The sequence below is a fragment of the Geospiza fortis genome, unplaced genomic scaffold (assembly GCF_000277835.1).
Source record: "Geospiza fortis unplaced genomic scaffold, GeoFor_1.0 scaffold112, whole genome shotgun sequence".
Lineage (NCBI taxonomy): Eukaryota > Metazoa > Chordata > Aves > Passeriformes > Thraupidae > Geospiza > Geospiza fortis.
In genome coordinates, this window is record NW_005054298.1 from 16562986 (window position 1) to 16589874 (window position 26889).

At 35.9% G+C, this 26889-nt stretch overlaps 2 protein-coding genes across 3 annotated transcripts in view; one reads left to right on the forward strand and one right to left on the reverse strand.

Moving 5' to 3' along the window:
- The window catches only part of LOC102041198 (sodium channel protein type 2 subunit alpha-like), a 65567-nt gene extending 50818 nt beyond the window's left edge, over positions 1-14749 (reverse strand). The window contains 3 exon segments of the mRNA XM_014306755.2: positions 5720-5982; positions 6560-6809; positions 14508-14749. The gene's annotated coding sequence lies outside the window, so the exon portion shown is untranslated.
- A 9152-nt stretch (positions 14750-23901) lies between these two features.
- The window catches only part of SCN2A (sodium voltage-gated channel alpha subunit 2), a 73301-nt gene continuing 70313 nt past the window's right edge, over positions 23902-26889 (forward strand). Inside the window, exon 1 of one of the 2 annotated variants that reach the window (XM_031055796.1) lies at positions 23902-24155. The gene's annotated coding sequence lies outside the window, so the exon portion shown is untranslated. The remainder of the gene's footprint in view (positions 24156-26889) is intronic. The other variant, XM_014306734.2, reaches the window with a different exon arrangement.

Genomic DNA, 26889 nt, shown 5'->3' on the forward strand with positions numbered 1-26889 from the left:
CAGATACTGCTGTGCCTGTGTCCTTGGACACTCTCAGTTAGAGCAAATTGCTGATAGAAGTGTTTTAACAGTACAGCTGTTTTTTTTTTAACTGTAAGTATAAATGCATATTCTGTGAGGTACTGCTGAAAATTGTAAACCCACATTCTACAACTTAATAGATTTTATCTTTCTATTTTTTTCCAAGCATCAGTAATACAACTTTACAAACATCAATACTTTCATTAAACTAAAAGATTTTGCACAACTGGCTTGCACAACTGTTTAAATGACAGCAACTAAATTATGGGAGGAACAAGCATAATTCTTTCTTACTGACACTTAACTATGGTGAAGGCTAATATTAGATCCCAGAGCAGCTTAGGTTGCATTTATTGACTGTTAGCTGTGAATCAAAACCACAAGCCTTTTAAGTAAAAGTAAACAGCATGTATAATTAAGGCCATATGGGAAGAGATGCTGCTTCTGATTCTTTGCAAGGCAAGTGTCATAGTATTATTTTAGACTGAAACTCGTCCAAAACCTAAGACTCTGGTTCACTGTGAAAGCCTTTAGTACCAGTGGTAGATAATGCTGCTTTTTCCTGCTCTCTGCATTGAACTCTCAACTGTACAGCAGGTCTCTTTATGAAGTCCTGCAGTGCATCAACTGAAAGCAGTGGTTTTTTTCTCTCTTCCAAGTCCTTCTGCAGCAGGATCAGTTATTTAAAGTGATGTGCTGTACAGCATAGTTGAGAGGTTTGAATAGCTGGAGGGAGAGAATGGCAAAATGAAGGCAGACATGGTTAAAGAGTCCTGCCACCAGGGAATAAATTAAAGACTTACTTGGTGTCTACTTTGCAACAGTTTACAGCATACTGTTGAAAAAATGTTAGTTATGAGAGCCAATTTAAAGAGCGAGTTTCAATGCTTAACTAATGAGCTTTAATTATATTTTCTGTTACATGATGCCATGTAGCCTTCGCTGCATTCCTTCATGAATGTGCAACATATGTATCCTGGAGATGCCACATCTAAATTTGAATTATAATATTCTGCTCATTTGCACTCATTCAATAGTCCTTCTCCTAAAGCTTCTTGCCTGTCTGAAGCAGCTTGTAGAAATATACACACACAGAGACACACAAAGCGCTACAGTAATGATCTTATGAAATAATATGTGAAGGCTGAAGGGGATGTTAAAAAGTGCTTGAAAAACCTGAAGTAAGAAACTAGAGGAAAGAAATGAAATAGCATACTCCTAAATCTGAATTACCAATCCAATGACATGGTAAGGACTCATGTTCCTATGCCACCTCAAGTCTTAATCTCTGGAGTGGGTTCACAACACAGCATCCATCAGTGTGTATGATCGGCACTGAGGTCACTAAAATAATTTAGTCAGTAGATTATAGCACCAAGCAGATAAGTAATACAAGACCAGAACCAAGATACCTGACCATAAATTCAGAATTAAAATACTCTGTACTGTAGACACGAAGAAGAAAATTTCTCTAAAGGAATATCCTGGAGAACTGTGAGTTAATGTAATATGCAGAATGAAAGAGACCTGGGAGTGGCCATACAGATGCAATATAAAAGGAAAAAGTAAATTATAACACCAGCCAGAGTCTCCAGCATGCAACCTTATCACAGGTTTCTATGCTGAAATTTCCACTATTTTTTTCTTTGTACAAGATGGATGCCTTTGCTAACCCCTTCTTAAAATTAATGTAACTCCCAGTTATAAGGATCCTAAACTCAAAGTTGTCCCTTCTTTTTAGAATTAAAAGCACACTCATTTTCTGGATACAGTCCTTTGATTACTACTTTTGCTCATGCAGGATTAGTGAACTATGAAGATGCCTGAGGTTTCTCCTTGGTCTTTCTGAATAATTCATTTATTTATTCCCCATTTTACAGGTCTGTGATTCAACTTGTCACTCTAGGTACCTTTTCTATGAAACTAGTCTCAAAAGATGGATCCAAATCAAGTCATCAGTGTGTATTTCTTGTCTTTGTAATTCAACACATTTGTTTAGGCTACTTTTCCACCATTAACAGTTACAGCTATGAATGCTGTAACAAAATGCATTGTCCTCACTTAAAGGAAATGCATTTTTAATTCTAGAAATCCACAAAGGAGCCAGTGACTGACTGGGGAAAGTATTGGCAGACTTAGGGATTCACTGCATTTTTCAGGGAAAAAAAACATGCCCTAAAAAAGTTTTCCTGACGAGTTGAAAACATTACTTGAGACCTGCCTCCACTACTGTCTAGTGCAATTATATCTTTTCTTTGCTGTTGCTATTGCACAAGAAGGTTTTTTCTATACTAAATATGCCCCAAGCATTTTCATTTAGGTTACAAAGCTTAACAGAACCACACAGAAATATGTATCTGATTACAGTTTATATACATGCATTAATTTAATAGAACAATGAAACAGAAGTTGTGCTGTTGCCTGTACTGAGCCCTAAATAAGCTCTTTGCAATCTTTGATTCATGAACTGCTCATTTGTTAGTGATAGCTTCCCTCTCCTTCCTTCACTGGTTTTAAAATTGCTTGTTATCTGGTAAATAAACTGCCAGGACATGAATGATATTAGGCAGAATTCAGATATTCTGTATATCTAATAATTCAGAAAAACTGTCATTAAAAACAATTTATAAAGAAAGAGTCTCAAAACTACATGTGGTCCAGGCCCCTCAGTACCTTCTGCTGCTCAGCAAAGAGAGTTTCAAGCATTTGAAATACAATTCTGGTTTATATGTCATATATGTAATGCTCTATATTTTAATACATTTCATTAGAAAAATGAAGTTCCCATTTATTAAAGACATGCTTTTGCAATTTAGTTGTAATTGAGCATTGCATTCTGTAAGTCCTCCAGTTTTCCTTCAGCCTCTATCTTTAAATATTAAGACTGAGCAATAAACAGTACCTATATGTTTTTAATTTTACACATATTTCAGCTAGTTATATTGTGGACATATATATATGTCCACATATATATAAAAGCTAGTTATCTGTGGACATATTATAACTTGTTAAATTTTATTTCTAATATAGTAATCTTCTCATCATTTACAGAAGATGTGTCAGAAAGTAAGTAAAATATCTTTGCTAACAATGTCAAATTAATTTTTCTGTATCTCTGAAAAAGCCAGAAGAAGTGGCCTGAAGGTGTCTATTTTTATGATATCTTAAATAGGGCAAATGGTAAAAGTGAAAGTACCAGTATAAGTACCAGGTAGTACCATGATTGTTTATTCAAATCTTCAGGTTATCTAACAGGTTATCTGCATTTTGCATGAAACTGCACATATCCCCTTCAAAATTTTCAAGGTGGAGAAATAGCAAATCTTGCTGGGGTTTTTTCCCTTTAAAGTACTGCCTGCTAAAACCTTGAAAAACTGACTAGTGAGATTTTAATTCTATTAAAACTGTAACAGTTGATTAGGCTTGGAGCAAGTGCAAGTATAGCAAATGGAATCTGTAAAATGACCAGCTATCCTAATTTTCTTACGCTAATCTTTTATTTGAGAAGCTGTAATTTGGAACTAGTATCTTCCCCTGTGCCAAACCTTGCAACAACCTCTCAGATGCTAAAGCCTGGATTAAAAACTTTTTTTCTAAACTAGTAATGTTAATAAGGCCAACTGTCTCAATGGAAGTAAAGCTATTAGTCCAAATCAAATGGTGGGTCTCCCACAGTGGGACAGACAGAAACAGCAGGGCTATTGGCACCACCTCAGCATCAGCTAGAGATTGCTTTCTGCTGTTTAGAAATGAAAAGTGTAGCTCTTGTGTGCTGATACCAGAAAAATACCTCAACTCAAGCTCCTACTGTCCCGAGGAGGAAAGAGATACAAGAGAGCATATGCTGGGACAGTCTGAAAAAATGAGTCATCTTAGCTCTCTCTCATAGTGTTTGGGATGTTGTTTTACAAAATTCAGGTATTGATTTTTCTGGAAGTGAAGGTAAATTACAGTTAAATTACTGTTCTCTGATCAAATTCCAAATCAGGAAATGCTGCCTTCAGTTTGTTCAAGAAAGAGAAGGATAGGTAAATATTAGTTTTTTGTGAGAAGAACTAAAATTAAATATTTTTATTGAAATTTTTCATGGCTTTTGTACACAGAGAATAATTTAATGAAGAAAAATGTGGTCTGAAATATTTTTTTAAGTTACAGATCATTATCTTTTCATAATTGACATTTTCCATTGTTTACCATTTATCTTGGCATATTTACCCTATTTTTACTGCTTTAAAATATTCTAGTAAAAAATGGAATTACAAAAAGATCAAAAGAGACTCAAAATGTCACTGCTGTATTTCACAGTGGTAAACGCAATGCAATGCAGATTTCTTTGAGATATCTGAAGAGACATTCAGTTAAAATTAGCCGTGGGTCCTAAGGCAAGGAATACATGAAAGTTGGCTTCATAAAAATAGGTATTTCAAGGAAAGGAGGATTTCCTTAGAGGTGAAAACAGCCTTCAGAACTTAGCACCTGGTCAGAACCTGCCTCTTTAAACTGTAATCTAGTAATTTAAACTTTGACAATTTGTTCTTATAGGTCCTCCCTGACGAATACATAGGATTTGTTTTCCTTTTTTCCATTAAGTTCAACATTTATTATTGATCCATTGTGTAAATTTTTAGATTATAATTTATCTGTAGCAATGACTGTAGTTGTATTTTGTATTTTTGTCTGTAATTTTGCAGTCAGCCTCAGTAGCCTATAGGCATTAGTGTTACATAACTATTCAAAATATAAATAACAAATAATGAAGTCTACACCAGGTGTTTATTAATAAAATTAATAAATACCAGAAGACAAAAAACTTATGAGAATATGAAATCAATTAATAAGGGTATGTCACAGAAATAATATTCCTTCATAAAACTTGTTTTAAAATAATTTAGAATGGGGTGATTTAAAATAGGTGGAAAACTGTCCAAAGAACAGTAAATGTAGTAAAAGCTTCAGTTGCTTCAGGGGTACTACATGCAATCATATTTCATGTTCTCAGTAATGACTTGAAATTAGGTGTGAAAGTACATTAACTAAACCTTAAGAACCCCACCCTCAGGAGAAGAAAACACTTTCCTTCCTGCAACCTCTCTCCAACATTTTCTTTTGAATTAATTAGTTCTTATTTCTTATCTTAGTTCTTAATAATCAAAAATTGATAGGTTATGTAAAGGAATAAATCTGAATTCCTTTAGATACCTACCTGCCAATTGTAGAACTCCCAAAACAAATTATCTGACCCATTTATCTTATAGATAAAGTTGACCGAAACCTCTAGGAATTTTTTAAATGTAAGCCTGCCTTGTATTTTCTTTAACACCATGAGTTGCCTCTGAGAATGTGTGAAAAGAGATCAAGTGTCAATACTTGAAGTATTGGAGAAACCTGAAGAAGGACAAATGAAAACCATATGCAATTAAAGAGGAAGAGGGTCTCTTTCTTATTCCAATTAGATCAGCCTAATTGGAATACTGTAATCTAATCAACATGTTGCAAATACCTTCCAGCATTGGAGATCCTTACATTCTAAAGAAAAATAGATACAATATATGTAACACAAATTTCTATAGCTGAACCTCATAAAGGTGTTAATTTCATTTTCCCACTGGTATTTTAGTGAAGATATGTAGCAGAATATCAACTAGCCATTTTTGGCAGTGAAACATTATTTCTGGCAGAGAAGAAAAGACAGTCTTACCTTTATTTTTCTAAGAAATGCCAAATCTCAGAATTTAACCTCTGCATGTTTTGCTAATGTGAAAAGAAAAAGGCTGCATTTCTGGCAGAAAATGAATTGGCAAGGAAGGCTTCTTCTTAGGACCTGAAGTGTCTTCAAGACTGCAGTTCCTTCAAAACTTTCTCATTCTTTGTTCCTGTGTCCAAAGCTTCTCAAAAATTAATTACAGTAGACAAGGGTAAGTCTACATATTCACATAAATATATTTTTCCAGCCTAAGAGCACTGAGAAATAAGAAAAACAGGATCAAAAATTAGTTATGTCACAAAACCTAATACAGAACAAAAATACATTAAGAATATTCTTTAAGTGCGCATTTCAAAGACCCCACCTCATCTTTTACCTGCATGCTTTCACTAAAAGAGAAAAATGGGCCTTGTTGGAATTATTGCACCACTAGTACAGTTTTTGGTAGACATGGGGTAAGACATGGTAGATGGGAGCTCCTGGACTAACAGCAGTGTTCTCACCTGTCATTTTGGGAACTGAACAGTGTATCATTACTCCCAATGGATTTACTATCTTTAAGCAAGCATGGAAGTTAATTAACTCTATATTTGCATGAACATATGGGTACTTCAAGTTATCTATTATAGAGATTGTTGGTACGAATGCTTTTCTTTGTGCAACAAAATTTTTCATCCCTGCCAAGTAATATAATACCAGAAAAACACTGTATCTTCAGGTTCTTCAGTATAAATTACTTGCATCATTACAAGAGCTGGCCAAAGGTTGGCCATGTGTTCTTCAGTCTTTAATAATCTGGGTATCCAGTTCATTAAATTTAAAGTGTCTACTTACATCTTACACATATTAGTCTTCAGCCACTGAGATTCAGATGAGCTGTCTTTAAGACATTCTCATTTAGATATCTCATCTAGATATACTTCTGGCTTTTTTTTTTTACTGTTTTATGTTGTTATTTTGCTTTTACTCCTAGAGAAGAAAAGAAGAAGACATCCCTCTCTTTTAGATCTCTGCTCTTGTGAAAGCAGCTCTTAAGAATACTTTTCTCCAAATACAATGAGCATGACCAGCCACAGTAGAAACTCTGTAGATAAAATAAAGAAAATCTGAGTAGACACAGATCAGGTCAGAGAGAACACAAAAGGTGGGAAAACAAAAAGTGAAAGCTTTCTTTTAGATCACTGCTTCTCTTACTCTTAAAGACAGAGGATCTCCAAGTACTTCAATTACAGAGAATATGTTTCAAAAACTAACCTAGAATTTGCCTGGTACTATTTCCTATCAATCTAGAATTGCATTTTCCCAAATATACAATAAGTGTTAACATAATTAGAGCTTCCATTGTTTAATAATGTAACATAAACTCATTCCAATGATGGCTAAGAGCAAATTCTTTCAATGCCTTGGTCATTTTGAGTGAAGCACTGATTCAGCACATTTTGCTGTGGTGAGTCACTGCTGGAGAGGCTCCACTGAAGACATCTGAAAGCTGTGTCTCCAGAACTGACCTCAGGGAATCATGACTCTGCCACCATTGATACTTATCCACCAACGCATATTTTACACTGAATGCAGTTTTCCCTGGGGGTACAGACAGGACTTCCCAGTCCCTTTGACTATTGGGTGCATCTGGATTCTGCCTCTCAAGCAGCACTGTGGCTGAAATTTGATCTCATGGTCAGATACAACAAAATGTTTAAGTGTTTCTGCTCACAAGTTTCAAAATAATATGTAAGAGATTCTAGAGGTTCCTAATAAAAGAACAATCACTAATGCTAAACATTGATATGACATTTATTTTCAAAAAAGGGAGTGTAACTTCTCTCCAGTTGTAAAATATCTGCCAGTTTGCAAAATGCTGAGGAATTCATTTTTAATGTGAGAATTATTAATAACACTAGAAGAGCAGGTAATTTCAACAAATCTGTATTTTGAATTAAAGCACAAGTCAGTGAACCCTTTTTCACATGTGACCCCAACTTTGTCTCTACCTCTATGCATCATGGTTATACTGTGCTAATAAGTGGTAGTTACAACAAAACTCCCAAGAATGAATCACGGGTAAAATCTCAGGCCTAGTCAGAAGTGATTCCCGATTGACAAATTACATAGATTCTTTCATGTAGGGCTCTTTCCTGAAGTCTTCTGCATATATAGCACAAGCATTTAATCTCAAACTGGTTAGAATATGTTTCAAATTCTGAGACATAACATTGCTTCAAAGAATGTTTCAAACTATATCCTCATGCTCTTTAGCTCCCAATGTAACGATAAACTGGAAAAGAAAGAAATGGGGTTATTCAAAATGAGATTTTGCTATAAAGACCATTATAGGACAATATGCCAGTGATGGTGCCCCAATAAAACTTCAGTGAGCAATATCTAAATACATCACAATATTAATTTCGCTGTGCAAAAGAAATAGAAAGCTCTGTTTGTAATGTAGTATTCTTTTCTAAATTTTTCTAGGGAATCTTACAAAAATGCACTTGCAACAAAAAATATTGTTTATGAATTTCAGAAAAAAGAAACAAACTAAACTAGGAAATTAATTGAATCGGTAAGAACTATGCAGCTGAAACACTTGCTTTCCTAGTCTAACTATATTGCAGAAACAAGTCAATACAAAATATGAAAGAATAAACTTCGTATAACACAAGATTAATGAACTGTATTTGGAATTTGACAGTTGCCTAGGAAACCAAAGGGGAAAAACTGGAACTTCTGTTTGAGAGGCTCACACAGAGTCCTTGGCTGAATGTGATCATTACTATACCAGGAAGAAAACGCACATAAAGTCAACATGAAAATAGAGTGCTTTATACCCAAGGTTTAATACAGCATATGAAAGATGTGCATGGATTTCTGCAAGGCATTTATTCAGGTGTCATGGAACTGTCTAATAAAATATAATCAAGCCTTAATTCTGGAATGTTTTCCAAATGGAGTATGGAAGCATGACTTAAATCTAGTCTCTACCTGCATGTAATAAATATAAAGGTGCAAAGCCTATAAGTTACAAGTTCTACCATCTCTCTAAAAGTTATCTCTTATAATGTTGAAATTTCAGTATATTAACAAAATATTGTACTAATTAGAGGCCTATAGCTCTAAGTGATATGTGCTATGGAATGACAGCTAGTGCTGTAGCAGCTGCTAGAATTCTAGTATTCTACCTATTATAACACTAACTAAACAAATTGATTTGTAGGAAACACATGTCAAGTAACTTAAAATGGTGTTAGCAAAATCCTTTCAGGAAGACTCCTTTAATGCTCAGTTACACCTTCACTCAGTAGGTAAGACATTCCTTTATAATACTGGTTGAATTTTATTTATATTGATTTTGGTCAGAACTTTTGTCTCGGGTCAGAGACAAAAGTGTCTTCATGCGAGCATTTTGGCTTTAAATATCAGTGACAGGCTTTTCTTTAGACATTTCCTTTAAATGACAGTAAACATTAGGATTGCCCTCCTTCAGTTCAATCTGACCTTGGACTCTTGGGACCTTTTGAAATTGCCTACTTATTCCGTCATCAAGTTTACACCACTCAGACATTAAAATATCATTACTGATTCCCTTTCTAACTGTAAAGCCTAGTACTTTTGCCTTCTTCTGTCACAAACAAGTCTTGAAGATTATTGAGCTATTAAGTAAGAATAAACTTAAAGAAATATTTTTAAATATTCAAAGCTATTTGTCATGAGGAAAATTTATTTTGCTCCTTGATAAGGTGCAAGATTGTAAGTTAGGTGTATACCTTCACTCATCATTTAAAAGTGCCCTCTATGTAATGTAAAAGTTATTACACATCTTAGATGCAGAGCATTATTTTTCTTTAAAGTGTGCTTTTCAATGGAATATCTACTGACAATAAGAATAATTTTCTATCTGTCTATCCCTGAGTGCCACTGTGGAGCTAGGTCAACTTTGCTAAAATGTATAGGGAGCCTTCATTCCTTTGACTTAATATCCTAAGTTTGTAGTCTAGCAGTTTTATCCTTACTATTTAGCCACTGCACAAGAACACATGCATTCAAAAGTAAATGTTCTTGATAGTAATAACTGTGGAGAAATTCCTGTTCTCAAGGAAATCAAGTTGGTAACATGTTAATTGCATCTGAGAAAAAAACCCTGCATTTTTAGGTGGGACACAGACAAATACACATTCAGGTTTCCAAGACTATCACACATATATCTCAAATATTTATAAAGAGGGATAAAAATATTCTTGTATCAGAGTCTTGATACAGTTACACAGTTGTCCTCTGTGACTGGCTTTTGAGAAGGCAATGAGAGTTGTTTGTCAAGAAAGCACATTCATTTAACATCTGAAAACTTTGTGTTTGGACGTATTTAAAACTGGACCAAGAAATTTAGATTCCTATGAGTATATTTTTAACCAACACAAATTTGGAATTCCTTAGTGCATCCAAACATTAAAAGATAGTAAAATAATGCCTAAGAAAGGACAGAGTTTTCAGGATATGCAAATCTAGGCAGATAAGAAATGGGGACATGTGGCCCCAAATTCAGGCTACATGGACTAAAAAATTTCTGCTTCTATTCCCAGACTACCAGGCAGTGGAAGGACATAATTTATGAGAAATGGTGACAGACTTTCCTTTAATTAATACAGTAGCCAGGCCACACAGCGCTATGTTGCCCTACATAAAAGGATCTATTTTACCTGTGAACATTTCATTTCCTCATTTACTTTTTCATCTGCATTTCTGTAGTGATTTGAACACAAACTTGCAACTTCCTAGAATCCTATATAATCATACATAATAATATTTTATGGTTAAGCAGATAAAGGAAGTTTCTTGCTTCACATTGTTCTTAAAATAAATTATGCTAAAAGATCATGAACATTGATCCTCTCCACACTGAAAAGGAGGGTCTTAAAATTAAATAAGCAACATCTAATTTAGGTATAAATAATCTATAAATGGAAATTTCCTGCAATGTATACTTATTCCAAGATCCTCCTATTGTGTGGTTACAATGGGTATGTATGGTAAAGGAGATCACAGAACCAGTAGTCCTGATGCTCATCCATTTCCTTACGGGAATCTGTGATATCCTCTCAGATTTACCAGCGTGCCTCATTGCATTCATTGAGGAAATCTTGTAGAGAAATGTGAGGATGTGCCTGATGCATCTCACGGACGGGGAGTCAGCTGTCTGTGCTCCTCAGCTGATCTATACACATACACAGTAACTTCAGCACCTGTGAAACTGCAGCCTTGCTGAGCAGGTACATCATCTGTGCAATTGATGCATCTGGCATGTGCCAGACCCATGCATATGGACTATACACTCAATATATGCATATTCAAAATGGGACCATTTGATAAGGGTATACGATATCCACAATGTTGACCCAAAGAAGTAGCAGGAAAAACAATTCCAGCTTGAAAAATGGACCCATGCACATGGGTAGCTCCACGACTGCACTTACCTAAGTAAAACTACTCAGTCAAAAAAAGAGCAATAGCAATAAAGAATTATTAACTATACAACTAATTAATCTGATCATAAATAACCTTTTCCTTAAGCTTTTATGTGTGAAAAAGCCTCATAAACTCTTTAAATATTAACTGTTTTAGTTGTATTTTTTACTGTAAAACATATTCTGTGATCTGTCTTAATTGATAGAGTAAGTCAGCAGCAATTTTTTGTAAGAAGATGTTACCAAGATGGGGATTGTTAGCAACAATTTGAAATCACTGTTTTGGGGTGGATTATCTGATCCTTTTTGTTTGAGATTTGGATCTTCGGGGCTTTTTGCTGTTGTTACTTGGTTTGTTGTGTTTGTTTGTTTGTAATGTGAAGAAATAATTTGGGGCTGCATAATGAAAAAAAGAGAAACTGGACACTTTTGTGATCTAGAATTTAACTTGCTTGCTCCTATTTTGGATTACAGTGGTAGTACATTAGTAGTACATGGTTACTCAAGAGCATATGCTGTACCTACTCTATATTTATATTTTCAAGTATCACAGTCCCTGCCTGAGCTGCTCGTATCCCTATTCTCTGCTTTACCTCATCATAAGGCAAGGAAAGCCAAGCAATAACACTAACACAGTAATATACTGGAGATTCCAGCTGTTCATAAAGACAATTTTGATGAAAGCAGATGAACAGGTTGTATGATGCCAGCTCCAGTGTCAAGGTCCTATGGGAGTCCTATTGGTCAAATATCAAACTTAGACATGCCATTGCAAGGTGCTTCACAGATTTTAATCAGGAGTAGATGTAATGCATAATGTCAGATTTCCAGTTAAGAGGATGCCTTTTTCCTACAGGTGGTTCTTAGGGTGGTTGGCAGTTGATTTGACGGACTGATTGACACTACAGCTCAGGTCATGTACATGTGTTGTGTAAGCAGGGCATCAATTTTACTATGATGCTTTAAACCACTTATTTATATAAGTGAGGATGAAAAAAACAATATATCTTCTAAATGGCAACAGTATATATTACTGATTAACAGCTGTAAGGTAAAAAAACAAAACAGAAGAGTTATGCTGAGTGGAAAATAAGATAACTAGAATTTTGTAAATTAAATTTCTAACTTCTAAATATAATTCTGTGATAAAGAACAGAGTAAATGCAACTTTCTGAAACTTACTTTCAATTATCACTGTCAGAATTCAGAAAATATACAAATAAAGTACCAAATATCAGAAACTTGCATTTATTCTCCTTAGGTTTAACTGAAGCAGAGTTCAAGCAATTCTTTTCCTTTGTCACCTTATGACAAGAAGAGCACATAGATAAAAGGGGCCAAGATTTGTACTTTAGAGAACAAGGTCACAACTTGCTTGCCTTGTACATAGCTCTTTTTTAGTATCTGCTCTTCACTGATTCATCAAAAGTTGTGGGACTCCAGTAATGTCATCAGTACATGGCATACACACAACAAATTATATCGGGCTGAGATGGGAGCAGCAGAAGGAAATGGATATCATCAGTCAGAAAGTTCCATCTTACATCCCGCTATTCTTTTTTTCTTCAAAAATCCTTGCTCTTTTGAGGGCAAATAAATTTCTCTCATGCCTAATCTTCATAAGGTAAAAGCTAACTCATCTAATGCCATCTGTGAAGAAAAAGAGGCAAAAGCATGAAAGGTGTCATCAGTATATTGATTAAACACACCCTACTTTTTATCATTTTTTCTTTCCCTTGATACTTCCCACTCCAGGTTACCTGATAATATACAGAAATGACCAAACTACCACTCTGACAGCCTTAGAGAGCACAGGGGAATTGTTTCATGTTCTTCACTGAAAATGTGAAATTGTCTTTCTTTGCTAACATCTAGTATTACCTATACAGAATTTTGCAATACTGACCTTTATTGACAGAGCTCATAAAATCAGACCTAACGTCTGCTCATTGAGAGAAAAATTGTAAACTGACAACACAAGCATCATTTCTGTAAATATCACAGCCTAATAAACAACATATCTGTTTAACAGGTGCTGTGAAGCTTCAAATTACTGCAGCAACTCACATTCTTGTCTTTAACAACCTTCCATTCCAAAATGGAGATGTGCAAGAGAGCAAATATTAAATATTAAACTGTTAAAGTTAAAAAGTCCCTTCTGAAATTGTTTTCTTGACAAGTCAATAATGAAAGCACAAACGTGATGTGTTTCTAAAACAAGCATCATTATTACTGATTATTTATCTTGGAGTTAAGCAAGGATACCCCAAGCACCATAAAGAATACAAATTAAAAACTTCTTTCTTTCACATCATTACTTCAGGTACAGGCCTTGCTTGCTACTCTGAATATCACCTGAGAGCCAATCCTGCTTTTTTTATATATATGCATTGAGGAGGTGATTTGTAAATTGTGGGCTCCTTATTCTGCTGTATGGGCTTTTTTAAAAGGCAATTTTTTTCCTACTGTTTTCTTTTGGAATAATTTCCAAATCAATAGTAATATAACATATGTATCTCTAATGCCTATGTGTGTCTGTAGAACCACTATTGAAAAAAAGAATTCATGTATCAAAGTGATCTTCAGGAGATATTTTCCTTTTACCTTTAATAACTGACAGCTTTAATTATTATGGTAACAATGAATGAGACAATAGATGAATGGACAATGAAATTAAGAACTATAATAATTCTTGTGTTGATATCTTCAAACAGCCCTATTAAGAAGTATATATTAAGCTTGACAGTAATAATACAGACAAAATGTGAACTACACATTTGGTGTGGACCTCTGCTTAATAAACAGTCGGTGAGTCCATTCTCTCCTACACACAACCATGAAAAAAAATGGCACAGAAAGAAAATATTTCCCTGTATTTTTTTACAAAATTTAGCTAATAAGGGAATTTATTCAAATACCACCATATATATACCATATATAAAAAACAGCGTAGATTTTATCCCTGAATCATCAGAATCCTGAGTCTGAATATCACCAGATTTTTCTTCCTAGGAAACAAGGTCACTTCTATAAAATGCTTGGAATTAATGCTGTATACCTTGATCACAAAATGATCTGATTTTGTGAGGAAGACTACTGCATTACAACATCATATTAAGAGACCAGATATCAGACTTGACAGGGTTAAAAAGAAAAAAATCACACCATCATCACAATCAGTCAGTACAAAATGGCTTTGAATTCCCCGTTCCATCTTTGACTCTATCTTAACAGCAAACCAGAGAGAAAAATCCAATTCCAAAATGTGAAAAAGACCATGTTGCCATGATTGATTATGGGTAAAATTTAACGTTTTGCCAGCTTACCTGATTGAAAGAGAATGAAAAATCACTGCAAAGCCCAGCATCCAAAAATAATGTAATACATGTCTCCTCCTGAAACAGTCCAGATTTCCATCCACAACGCCTTACTAATTGATCACAATTTCTGTATTCTCGGTGGAAAACACAGAGACCTTTCCAGAATGCTCTCTGCTTCTGCCTCCGCTTCCTGTTCTCAGTCACTCTATGGTACCCAACATATATGAGAAAACAGCTTATTCTGCGCAGGGGGGCCGGGGAGGGGATGCAGGGGCGCAGTGACGAGCCCAGCCCGCAGCACCTGACGTGGCAGCTCCACCTACTGGTGGCGAGCCCGAGCGCGCCGAGCGCAGCCGCCCGGCCTAGAGCCTCCGCTCCGCCGCCTCCCTCGGCTCTGACCTGCGCTGCCAGCTGGCAAGGAGCAGAACAGACCCACGGAACCACACTGATTATTGAACAACCCTTCCAAATGCCTTTTTCATAAAATAATTAAAATTTGAAGCCGTTGTCCGTATACATTGAACAGAGCGTTTGGTTTTAAATATGCTGTTTCCTTTAAAATGCATGGGAATGGAGGAATGTGTAAATAACAAGACTCCCTAACTGCCTCCCTAACTGGTGTATGCAGAACTTGCTAATTATCTTGATACTTTCTTATTCATTAAAAACTGCCGTGTATTTTTGGCACCATGTTCATGTCTTTCACGTGCGTAAAATGTATTATGCTTAGGTAAAATCAAAGCTCAAAGTCTTTCCCTTAGACAGGCTTCCAGGGCACGTGCAAATTTACATCTGCTTACCTAGAATTCCTCTGGCCATCCTGGGAAGAATTATTAGAGCAGTAGCTCCAGCACCACCTCCTCCATGGGCAGCAGTATTGAGTGAATAATATCCTTCGGGCAGCATATTGTTTTGTCCTGCCTGGCAGCTTGAGGAGCGTTGTGTCTGTGGAAAGTGAAGTGTAGAAATGCTGAGCAGTGTCAGCAAGTGTGTGCAACATAATGACTCAAAGCCTTGGGGTAGAGACTGCTACAGATCCCACCTAATTGAAAATCAAGCTACCAGCTTTCATGTTCAGTCATGTGGGATTTAATAAACAAACACAATTCCACAAAACAAGAATAAATGAGTATAACAAGCAATTAATATCTTGCTTTCTTGTAGCTCCTGTAGTTCCTTTAAATGCCTCTTCTGCAGAGCTTAGAAACAGCCCTATTCTCTGTCCCCTGGTCACGCAGTTTGTTTTGGAAGCAAGGACCCCAGGGCAGCCAGCAGGTATCCACCCTGATGGCCCCTACCAAATCACAACTGCACAAAGCAGCAGGAGTAGTGATAACTGCCTACAATTCCTGTCCCATATCCCTCATATCAACAGATATCCCCTTTGCAGTTAGCATTTATCCTAAAACATTTTGTGTCAGTTTGTGAGTACTCCTTTTGGTTTTAGTTACACTTGCTGTGTGCTTGACAGATATAAACACCAAATTCCTGAATCTGGCAGCAGGAAACAGGAATACATTTTCAGGGGGTGTATGTATTCTGTATGTACAGAATAATCTCTGTGTACTAAGCAAAGGAAATGTGTTCTTACATTCAAAATGTTTGGGTTTTGTAAACCTGGGGCATACAGGGACACTCCTCATCATACTGCTCACACAAGTCCCCCTGTTTGCTTCAAAGAGATTTCTTGAATTTTTAATTTTTAATATTAAAAAAAAGTTCTTGAGGGTCTTTAGTAGTTTTCTTTAGAAAGTCTTTGTGTCATTGTCCAAAGGTAATCATCATCTAGTAACATCAGAGAGTTAAAGGGGAGTAATACATGTTGAATCCGTTTCTCCTGGAAAAATTAAGAAATGTGAATCTAAATAACAAACCATTTCAACTTTGTTAAAAAATAAAAAGCACACTCCTTAATACTAGCTGTGTAATTCCAACAGAAACAGGTCTATGAAAAACAGTTTTTAACTTGAGTTGGTTCAGAGGTTTGATTCTTTGTTAAGTTTTATAAGAGTTTTGTCTTAGAATAGCTAAATTTTGTGAACTAATGTTCCACAAGATGGTTAGATTAACGTCAAAATAATAGAGAACCCCCAGTCCTGCTTTTTTGTGATACTGTCCTTATATTTATTGCAATCTTCTGTGATATGCCAGTTGGCACAATGACTATACCTAATGTATTTGTCTGTACCAAGGCAGCCTTCTGATAGGTGTAGGTGTGCTATTAGAGAAATGTTGTCACTAATATAAACACTTCAATTATTAATATTTACACTAAAAGAAGACTCCAGAAAATCTAACTTTTGTTTGTAGAAATGCTCATGCCACACAAAGTCATGGCAAATGTTCATTTACAGAATCACAGAATGGTTGTGTTGGAAGGGACCTCTGGAAATCATGTAACCCTGCTAAACTCGAGCAAGTTGCAGGATCACATACAGCTGGGCTTTGAGTATCTCCATGCAAGGAGACTCCACAGCCTCTCTAGGCAGTCTGCTCCAGTGCTCTGTCACACTCAAACTAAAGAAGTTTCTCCTCATGTTCAGATGGAACTTCCTGTGTTTCAGTTTGTGTCCACTGTCTCTTGTTCTGCCGCTGGAGACCATCTGGGCACCATCTGGTCTCATCTTCTTGACATTTGTCCTTAAGATACTGTATGCGTTGATAAGATCCCCTCTTGGCCATCTCTTCTCCAGGCTAACCAGGCCCAGGTCATACATAGCTCATGTACGGCCTGTATTCTTCTTTATTCATGTACAGACTTTGAACAATGTTCTTAAGAACTCTGAAATCTATCAGTGGCACAAACAAATAGCTCTATACATTTATAATGTAAACGCATCAAACCATCTATATGGAACAACTCCTCCCAAACCCCTGAATTTTTAAATATGAAAATTTCATTTTAAAAACCTTCTATATTAAATGTATATATGTGATAAATAGTATATATACAAAATCTCTCTCCTCCCTTTCTTCTGCCTCACTAGATCCCACTGCCAGATCTGAAAATCAGAAGTGACCATTGAAAGGACAACTACAAATAGGCTGCCTTGGCAAAAGTAATTTATAACAATTAATTCCAGCATGGCACTTGTTTCAATTTAAATTATGATTACATCTTTTAATGAATCATCACTGAAAGTTCAACTCAGAAATTACATTTAAAAATGTAACTTGAAAACCTCTGACATTTCTAAATAATCTTTCTGGGAATCTTGTCCCAGGTGCAGTTTTGCTCCCAGTAAAGACTGAATACATGCAAAGCTATCCAGTCACTTTTAACTAAACAGCTCAAATACAAATGTTGAAATATCTTGTTTCCAAAGAAGAAAATAATTTTGAAGCATTAAATATGAATGAGTACAGCCCCTGTATGGGGTTTCATAAGGGCAATCCCTGTACATAGGTCACATGTAAGCTTTCAGCAATTAAGTTATCAACTTGTTTTAACATCAAATATTTTATTTTATGAATACAATTATTTTTGTCAGCAGTTCTCCTTAGTAATTCTCAGGCACTGTTGTGAACTAATGTACTTAAAGGCACCAAAATATAAAATGATATTATCTCTATTCCTTCAACTACTTACCAATGTTACCTTTTGAAAGAAATCAAAATTGCGGTATTTAGCTAAGTGTAATGAATGTGACTTTAATTCAAGTTCAACACTGGCTAATATAAGTGCATAAATCTCTTCAATCTCTCTCTTTTTTCCCCCTCCTTTTATCCCTAGTGCGCCAAATTTTAAAAAAACCTGCTTTTAATAAATTTTGTACCAGCTACTAATGCATATTTACAAGCCATGGACCTGACACAGTAGCTTAGTAGCTTTTCAACTAATAATCTGCATTTTTACTTGAGAATCTATTTTAACAGGCCATAGAGCATACTATCTGAAAAATTAGCTGTTTTAAATTATTCCTAACATCGTAATAAAGATATATTATCAGCAATCTGTACTTTAATGGTTATAGATTTTAATAATAACAAAATTATTTTAACATTAAGTTATTAAATAATGGTTAAACCCCTCCAACTCTTGTAGAAGAACCAATAAGAAGGCCATATGCAAGTGGACTCCATTGTGACAATTCCATTCATTCAGTAAAAATCAACTAAAAATAATTCACAAAGCATAAAACACTCCAACCACCTTTCATATGGGCCTAAGTGCTTCCAAAATATTGATCTCAGTTTACAAGTTTCCTGTCATTCAGATGAACTACAATCACAATCGTAAAGTTATCATGAGCTGAACAAAATGTACACAACAATCACCGCTTAGAGATACCTTAAAATGTTCACTTATAAATGCACCTACTCTGTTCATATATTTAGAAAGAGTAGGACTCTTGTGTATCTACATTTTGAAAAAATAAAATCATTGTATGAAACTGATGTCTAAGTTCAAGATAATTACCAGCAAACAATAACAAAATAACTGATCAAAAAAAAAAAATTTCTTATGCCAGTGATCCTCAAGGTAGAGGTGGGCCTAACTGCATCTTCAGGAGCTTTGCAGCCAACCTCACTTGGCATTGTTCACTACTCAGTGGGAGATTTGGTGAAAAGTTCCATAGGTTAACTGGAAAGATGTAGCTTTCCCACCATATATTTTCTAAATGTTTCTATCCTCTAGTATGTAGTAGGCACTGCATCTGCTGCCACTGCAGAAGTAGTTTACAAATTTCCAAGTGGTAGAAACAATACTTATGCTAATCTTGCTAATCTTGCTTGATAAGTTTTTTTTTTAAATTTTATGTCTATTTAATCACAATACAGGAGAATCACAGAAGGCAACTTATTTATTAGTAAATATGTTTTTTGCATGTCATATGCCTCAAGAACTTACAGGGATACAGGCAAACAGGTTAGGAGAATTTTGAGAAATATTAGATATTTATGTGAGTAATAAAAGTTAGAACAGAGGACAGGCACTGACTCAGATAATAAGGGTTCAATATCTAAGGTTCAATATCTATCTTGCACTCTTCTTGTATAACTTCCAGAAATTAATGTATGTGTGTGTCTTAGTTCCTCTCCTATGAAATGGAGATAATTCCTGGTGTCAGAGGGGGCTATAGCATACATTAATTTTGTTAGACAACAAAGTTGTAGAGATCAAGAATGAAGAAATAATTTGTTATTCCTTGTAAAGTCCAAAGAGGCCAACCAGGCCTAGGAAGCTATTATTTTAAGCCATATGTTCACAGGACATGGACAATGTTCAAAAGGATCTAACATATATGTGACAAGACCAATAAACAGAGATGAAATGAAAGCAATCGATTTCAGAGTGAACAAATACAATTTAAGGTAGGCAGATTTTAAGAGGTGGAGAAATGAATTAAATGATACCTCAGCAACAAGTGCACTAGTGTGCTCTCAGAGCTAGTAACAAAATCTAATAATGTTCTCCCAGGACACCTATAAACAGAGAGATTGCATTCATATGTTTTCATTCCATTTATTGCTACTGAGTCATGTGGTTTAATTGGTCAGATGAAGGGTAATCATCACTTGGAGAGAGGGGAGGTTTTGTTAAGCAAACCTCAAGCTATGATTTATTTATTTGCTAGTCTTTAAAAGCTGGAATGCCTAGAATAATTGCTCTGTTTAATAACATATGCTTGCCAAGTTGATCTTTAGAAAGTTTTTCTGTCTCTCATAGCACATGTAGCAGTTATCTGTACTAAAAATAGTACCTTTATAACTAAACTATGAAAATATATTACACTGAGAGAGAAACATTTCAAACAGTTTCCTCCAGCATGTTAAAGAAAAATAATTGTACTTTGATCTGCTTTTGGCCAAGAATGATAAGGATGGAGAACATGTAAACTGCTGCACTAAATTGTAAAGTCCAGGTACACAATGTCACAGAGAGAAAAGATGGAAGTGATATGTTCTTTCAAAAACCATTGTACTTATTCCTTTTCAAATCTGTATCCATCATTGGTCATTAAAAGAGACTTCAGATTTAGCCTCAGGCAGCAAAGAAATTACTGGCTTTAAAGTTTGAAAATATTGTAAATGTGATATAAAATAGTCCCTTCTTCAAAAGTAGATACCAAGACCAGAGAATTTTTATTATGTAGAAAAATTTTCAGAAATCTTTTAAATTCCAAAGCTTTTTTTTCAGGCAGAGGTAAAATGTGGTAGCCTGCACTAATACACCTCAGATGCAAATATTTTAGATCTGAAAGAAATGTAAAAAAATTCAAAGATTGTTAATGATTAATAGTCACCAAAGCAGTTTCTCTTAAAGTAACTGGAACTGGGAAGAGAATATTCATCATATTTAGAATAACATTAAATTTCAGTTTCACTTCAATGAGTAATTTGCAAAGGTGACTCTCAGATGTTAAAGGCAAGAATAATAGGCTTTATGATTTCATAAGAACTAAACAAAGGCCAATAAATTTTGATTGAGATTCATTTATATATTTTTAAAGATGACACATCAAGAAACCACTGTTCAATCTGCAGACCTGTCTTTTGCCTGAGCAATTTCCACATTTAGGTCTAGAGTTTGAGAGTTAAGAGGTTTGTGGATTAAAAGAAAGATTAAAAGAAAAAGAAAGGGTTCTACATATGTGAAGCAGCTATTTCTTTGAGGCATGTAAATGACAGGCGTAGATAAGTGTCTGTTGGCCAGAACAGCTCCAAGCATTGCTCCTTAAGCTTAACATCCCATGCGCTGTGGAAACTGGAGTTTGACCTTTTGCTCCGTCTCTTCTGGGCAAATGTTTTTGCATGATTTAGTAGAATGGTTATTTTTTATGCAGATGACTGTTAGCCATGCTCTAAGAGGCAAAGAGAGATTTCTGGTAGAAATGAGCTCTATCAGCATGGCTGAATAAGCAGAGAGATTCTTCCAGCTATCCTAGTTTTAGGAGACTTGAAAAAAAAATCAGAAAATTAGATTTATTCAATGCATATTTGTTTTCATTCCTATGGAGTTCCTATAATTACTATTAAAATGGTTAATAAAACCAAGAATAAATCATGTTTGTAGGTGTTGAATAGCTTTAGGAGATTTAGAATCAGCTGTGAGAGATTTGCTAGGATCTCTTTGAATCTCTTCTGAAGTTTTCATAGAGACGCTCTTTACTTTCTCACTGTAACTGCTTGAAAGTTTGTGCCACTTTGTGAAAAATCCAGTTTTTATGGGAAAATAAAACCGTAGAAAACTCCAGAGAATCTCAGCAGTTAAGTCTATTGCATCTAATTACTGTGGCACTTTACTGTGGTATATCAGAGATCTTATAATATCTTATTTTAATTTTACTTCTCAGGAAGATACAGAAAATCAAATCTCACTTTGCTAATGAGCTTTAGCACTAAGATGTAATTGCCATATACCTACAGATTTTAGAAGTGAGAAGTGAGTAGAATGATTAAGATTACATAATAAAAGCTTCTCTGAATTTGTGTATATTTTTTATAATGCAACTGAAATTCATATTTATTACCAGTACACCTTTAACTAAATTGCTCCTCTACTGCAAAGAATTACATATTAGTACTATTCTAAGTAATAAAGATTAATATAATTTCCAAATTTCTTGCACGAGTTTTATCTCACTTTTAATAGTACAGATGTTATTAATTCAAATGATATTTATTTTTTATTAGATAGCATGGAAGTTCTTGTTTAGTTTTGAAGTTGAATTAATATTCAAACCTTTAATATTACATATTCCAATGAAATGATAATTTTGCAAAAAATACAATCAAAAAGTTACTTTAGAATTAGGCTTTTTAATATGAGCTTCAGCATTTTTTATCTCAAGTAGGCCTATATGCATTTATGACGCATTTCGACATTTATACAAGGTTGTCAAAGTATATTCCAAAGTATCTTGTGCTGTGTGCCCTGCTGGGAGATGCGGGCACTGAGGAGCAGAGCCCGTGGAGCCGGGCCGCGCTCCAGCACCGCGGACAGCGCCAGCTGAGAGTAACACTGGCGGCACTTCGCGGGGAAACCCCTCACAAGTATGAGTAGGTCTGTATAAAGGAGTATTTTAAGGAAAAAGTTCCTTAAAGTCAAACTAGAGCGCATTTTTTGGTGCCAACGGGATTTCTAAGGGATTTCAGTCCATGCTCGCACAATGGGTGTTTTGAGCTATTATTATCACTGCTTGCACTATTTTAGTATTTTGGAGTCCTTTCAGGGTCCAAGATCCCATTGCAGGGCTAGAAGCATGAAAATGGATCATTTTCCTGGGACACTCCAGGGCTTTGGGATAACCATGATGAATGGTTTAAGCTGACAAAAATATCCATCATTACTAAAATGGACTGTCTCTTCAGCTACTCCCTTGTGTTGACAACATTGATTTTTGTGATGAGTTAGATCATGGATCCCAATTATAAGTCCACGGTTTTCATCTAGATCCATTCCTAGTTAACTTTGCACTTTTTTCCTCCCCCAGGCCACATGTTTTGGTATGATTAAATTTTCCTCCACAGCTGAGAATTGCTGAGCCAACCCCCCATGCAGGTGGCTGCTAGCTGTGTGATGTGACAGAGCAGGTGTACATGATGGAAATAGAAGATAAAAGTAGAAACAGTCAGCTACACAGCATTCCAGTGTAAGGTATCCTTTAGTAACACTAAATCCAGCACTGCTATTATAGGAATTGTGGCTAGAGACAACTGGGGTGAGGCAGCCAATTTGTACATTAGTCTTTTACAACTAATAGTATCCAGAATACCAAAGATCAGTTCTAAGATGCTGTAAAATGCAATGGAGCCTTGGATTAAAGTAAATAAAGCAGATCACCCTAAACACTCTTTATTGAGCAATAATGTAATAGTTCTTGCTACAGCCAAACATTCATTCCTTCTGTCTTACTTAACAACTTTATTTTCCTTCTGGCTTTCAATAAATATATAAACATCATTTGTATTTTGCAAGATCAATAATCAAAGGAAATAAAACAAGCACACTTACTTGCTACTATATCTGTAGTGGGGAGTTGTGCACAAAGAATGATTTATTTCTAAACCGAACATGCATTAGTACATAGTAAAATAAAGATATCTGGCAGTACCTTGAGTTTTCTGCAGTTATGTGTATACTGATGTATTCAAATATTTATCTCATTGTAAAAAGAAAAAAAAAAAAAAGAGAGAGAGAGAAAAAATCGTGTTGTGTACTTTAAATGTCAAGGCAGTTGCCAAGAATTGGTAAGCACTGATCGGTGCTCCCGTTCCTGCATTTAAAGCTGTGTACTCGAGGGTAACGCGGTGCACAAGCTGTGCGGGCAGGGTGTGCGGGCTCCAGCGCGCTCGGTCCTGCCAGGAGGTGGAGCCAGCACGGAATCCGCCGCCGCTTCGTTTCCTCCCTCTCTGCTCTCCCCCCCTCCTTTTTTTCCCCCACAACCAATTTTCTGATCGATGCTGGGATTCAAGGAGTGAATCTCAGAACAGGAAGCAGGCGAAGAGACTACAGAATACTGCAGAGGCTCCTTTGTTGCTTTTATGGGGAGGTTCTTTATTTCTATCCTTTTTCATTTCAGTGAAATCAAGAGTTTACAAGCTTCTTTGCCCAGGAACCTGTACCTGCAGTAGAAGGAGCCTCTCATCATCTATCTACAAGTGTATGGATATTTCTTATGCTATGATTTTTAATCCTCCTTTAATCAGGTAAGAACATTATATTTAATTAGAATGCTAAAAGCCAACAAATTCTAGCTGGTTTTTACCAAGATTCTTCTCTTGTGGTGCCACACCTAGTTTTCAATTAATATTAATAGAGCAAGAGGAGAGGAAATAATAGCCATCTTTGCCACTGCATGGATTTTTCATAGCATTCAATCAGGTCTTAGCACAATAATGAAAAATGATGTTGCTCTTTGCAGCTTTCTGGTCCTATGTTTTTTAAGCGTGCATGTTCGTAATAAGAATTATTTTTGAGTTTGTGTTTTTCATCTTAATTGTGGTAATTTGTTGCTGCTGTTCTAAGGTGGTCATCCACAAGTGTTTTCTTTTTCTGTGGGAGGCTATATTGGTGCTGTATTCTGAATACAAATTGGAGTGTCTTTTAAAGCACACAACTGCATCTCTGGGATTGCACAATTTTGATGCAGAGATGTACTGTTGCTTCTTTATAGCATTTTCAGTGTGAGGCTATCTTTACTTCATAAATTAATCTGGTTTTTTTTCTGTGAGGCATAGGAGATTTATATGATTCTCCCCTCCCTCATCTCCCAAAACAGCTTCTCCCTGATGGAAGACAGAATGGAGGACTTGTCTATGACTAAACATGGTTTTGCACTGCTGCATATACCATATGAAACACATCTGTTTTGTGACTTGTTTTTATATATAAGAATGAAATTTTTATTTTGAAACTTCATTCCATATTGCATGAGAGAGGAAAAAATATTCCTTCCATTATTTTTTTAGAAGCATGATACCCACTGGGAGAGACAGCAGAATGACTCAGGAGGTGGGAAGCTCATGCAGCACCCCCTGACTCTTCTTTCAAACCTTCTGGTCTTTTTTCTACCTTCTCTTAATTACACCAATAATGGTTTTAGTTGGTAAAAACAACACAGAAATGCATTGACTTACAAAGTCATAGATCAGAGAAGGGTCTCAATAACCAGGTTGTGAAAAATACAGAGAATGTGCAATCGGTTTTTTCCCTGTTGCTTTCTATTATAAGGTGGTAAGTAGGACTTCATCAAAATTTTCACACACCTGTGAAAAGGCAAACTTTTTTCTTTTTGTGGTGATTAGTGAAGCAACAGAAAATTGCCTGTTGGGATTTGAATGCTCGATGCTGTATTGGCTTTAGATGATTCCATAGATACAAGTGAAACATTAAGAAGGCTCACACACATTCTCGCCATCTCTGCAGGTTGCCTGCTTAGCTGCATTTTTCTGATCAATGTTTTCAATATGCATTATCTGGTTATGGCTGAGCCATTGCAATGTCTGAAGGTCTCTTCACTAGATGGTAAAGGTTCCTTCATTATTGAACGGATCTGGAGAAATGATGAATGATCATGTCCAAATGATCTGCTATTTCCTCTGGTGACAAATGCATTAAATAATTATGCTCTCATATGTCTATAGGCCCCACTTCAACAACAAACAGACATGCCAATGGGATGACTCACATTCTCAATATTAGGGAAGTGGATAAATACCTGGCTCTGTTCTCTTGATTTTTAGACTGCACCAATTTTCAAAGAAAAAATATTAGTAATAACAGAAATTTTGAAGTGTTCATAAAATGCAGTTAGTAGGTCAAATGGGCATGTAGCTTCAAAGGTAATCTTTAGATGAACTCTTCTTTTAAAAAAAATAAAAAGAAAATCAATTGAGTTATCATAGCCCTTAAAGGAAAATATTGAAGCAGAATTCTTACAGATTTTGAATATATTTATTGTGAACATTAGATCTTGGGAAATAGAGGCACATAAATGGCTGTATCATATCAAAGCCTGATCCAGATATCTTTCACTAGGAATAAAGTTGGATATTTCTGAAGGAGTTTAAGCAAAACTTGACCCTAAGAGAAAGCTATGTTGTGTGAAACTTAAGTATAGGGGCTATCAAAGCCTACTTGTTACTTTTGAATACTGAATTACTCTAAATGAAGTGTACTTTGTACTCATGTAAGCATCAGATCTCAACAGCAGAGACCAGTGTACCCACCCTGCAGCAAGAACAAGAACAGCATCAGTTATGCTGCCAGGGCTGCTTCCTTAATTTCATCTCAGACCTGGATGAATAGATTTGTGTGGTCACTACCTGCAGCCCTGCTCCACCCCCAAGGAGCCCTAAAATCTCTCCCACCCAAGGGATGGAGAGAACACTGCAATCTAATATCGTCTATGTGCTTGACTCATACCTGGTAGCAAGAAATGCAACCGTAATCCCGTTACGCACTCAGCTCTCAGCTGGAGCACAAAAAATCTCAAGCAAGATTTTCACTGTGTTGCTTCCAATGTTTTAAGGCCATAGACATGCTCCCATCAGCTTCTCCAAACCACAGTGGATCCTTTGCAGCTGCAGACTCTAGTCCTGCACTACCCCTGAGTGGAAGCAGCCTCTTGCCCATCAGAGCCTTCCTGCTCCTCTCTCTTTGCCCTCGGTCCCAGCCTGCCAAGCAGGCATCAGGAATCCCAGGGCCTCCTTTCTAGAGGCTTCCTGAAGTCACTCAAATAAATTCATTTCTTGTACCTTCTCTCATTTCATGGACACCCACCAGTCTTAGAAATGCTGGGTTAGAAGACATTTCTGCCAGTGGTCACTTGTATCTCCTGTTCCTCTGTTACTGTCTTTGAAAGACAAATAATGTACCTCATTTCCTAGAGGTGGGAAGGAGGAGAGGCAAATGATGTTGTGAATTACTAAATGCCTTAAG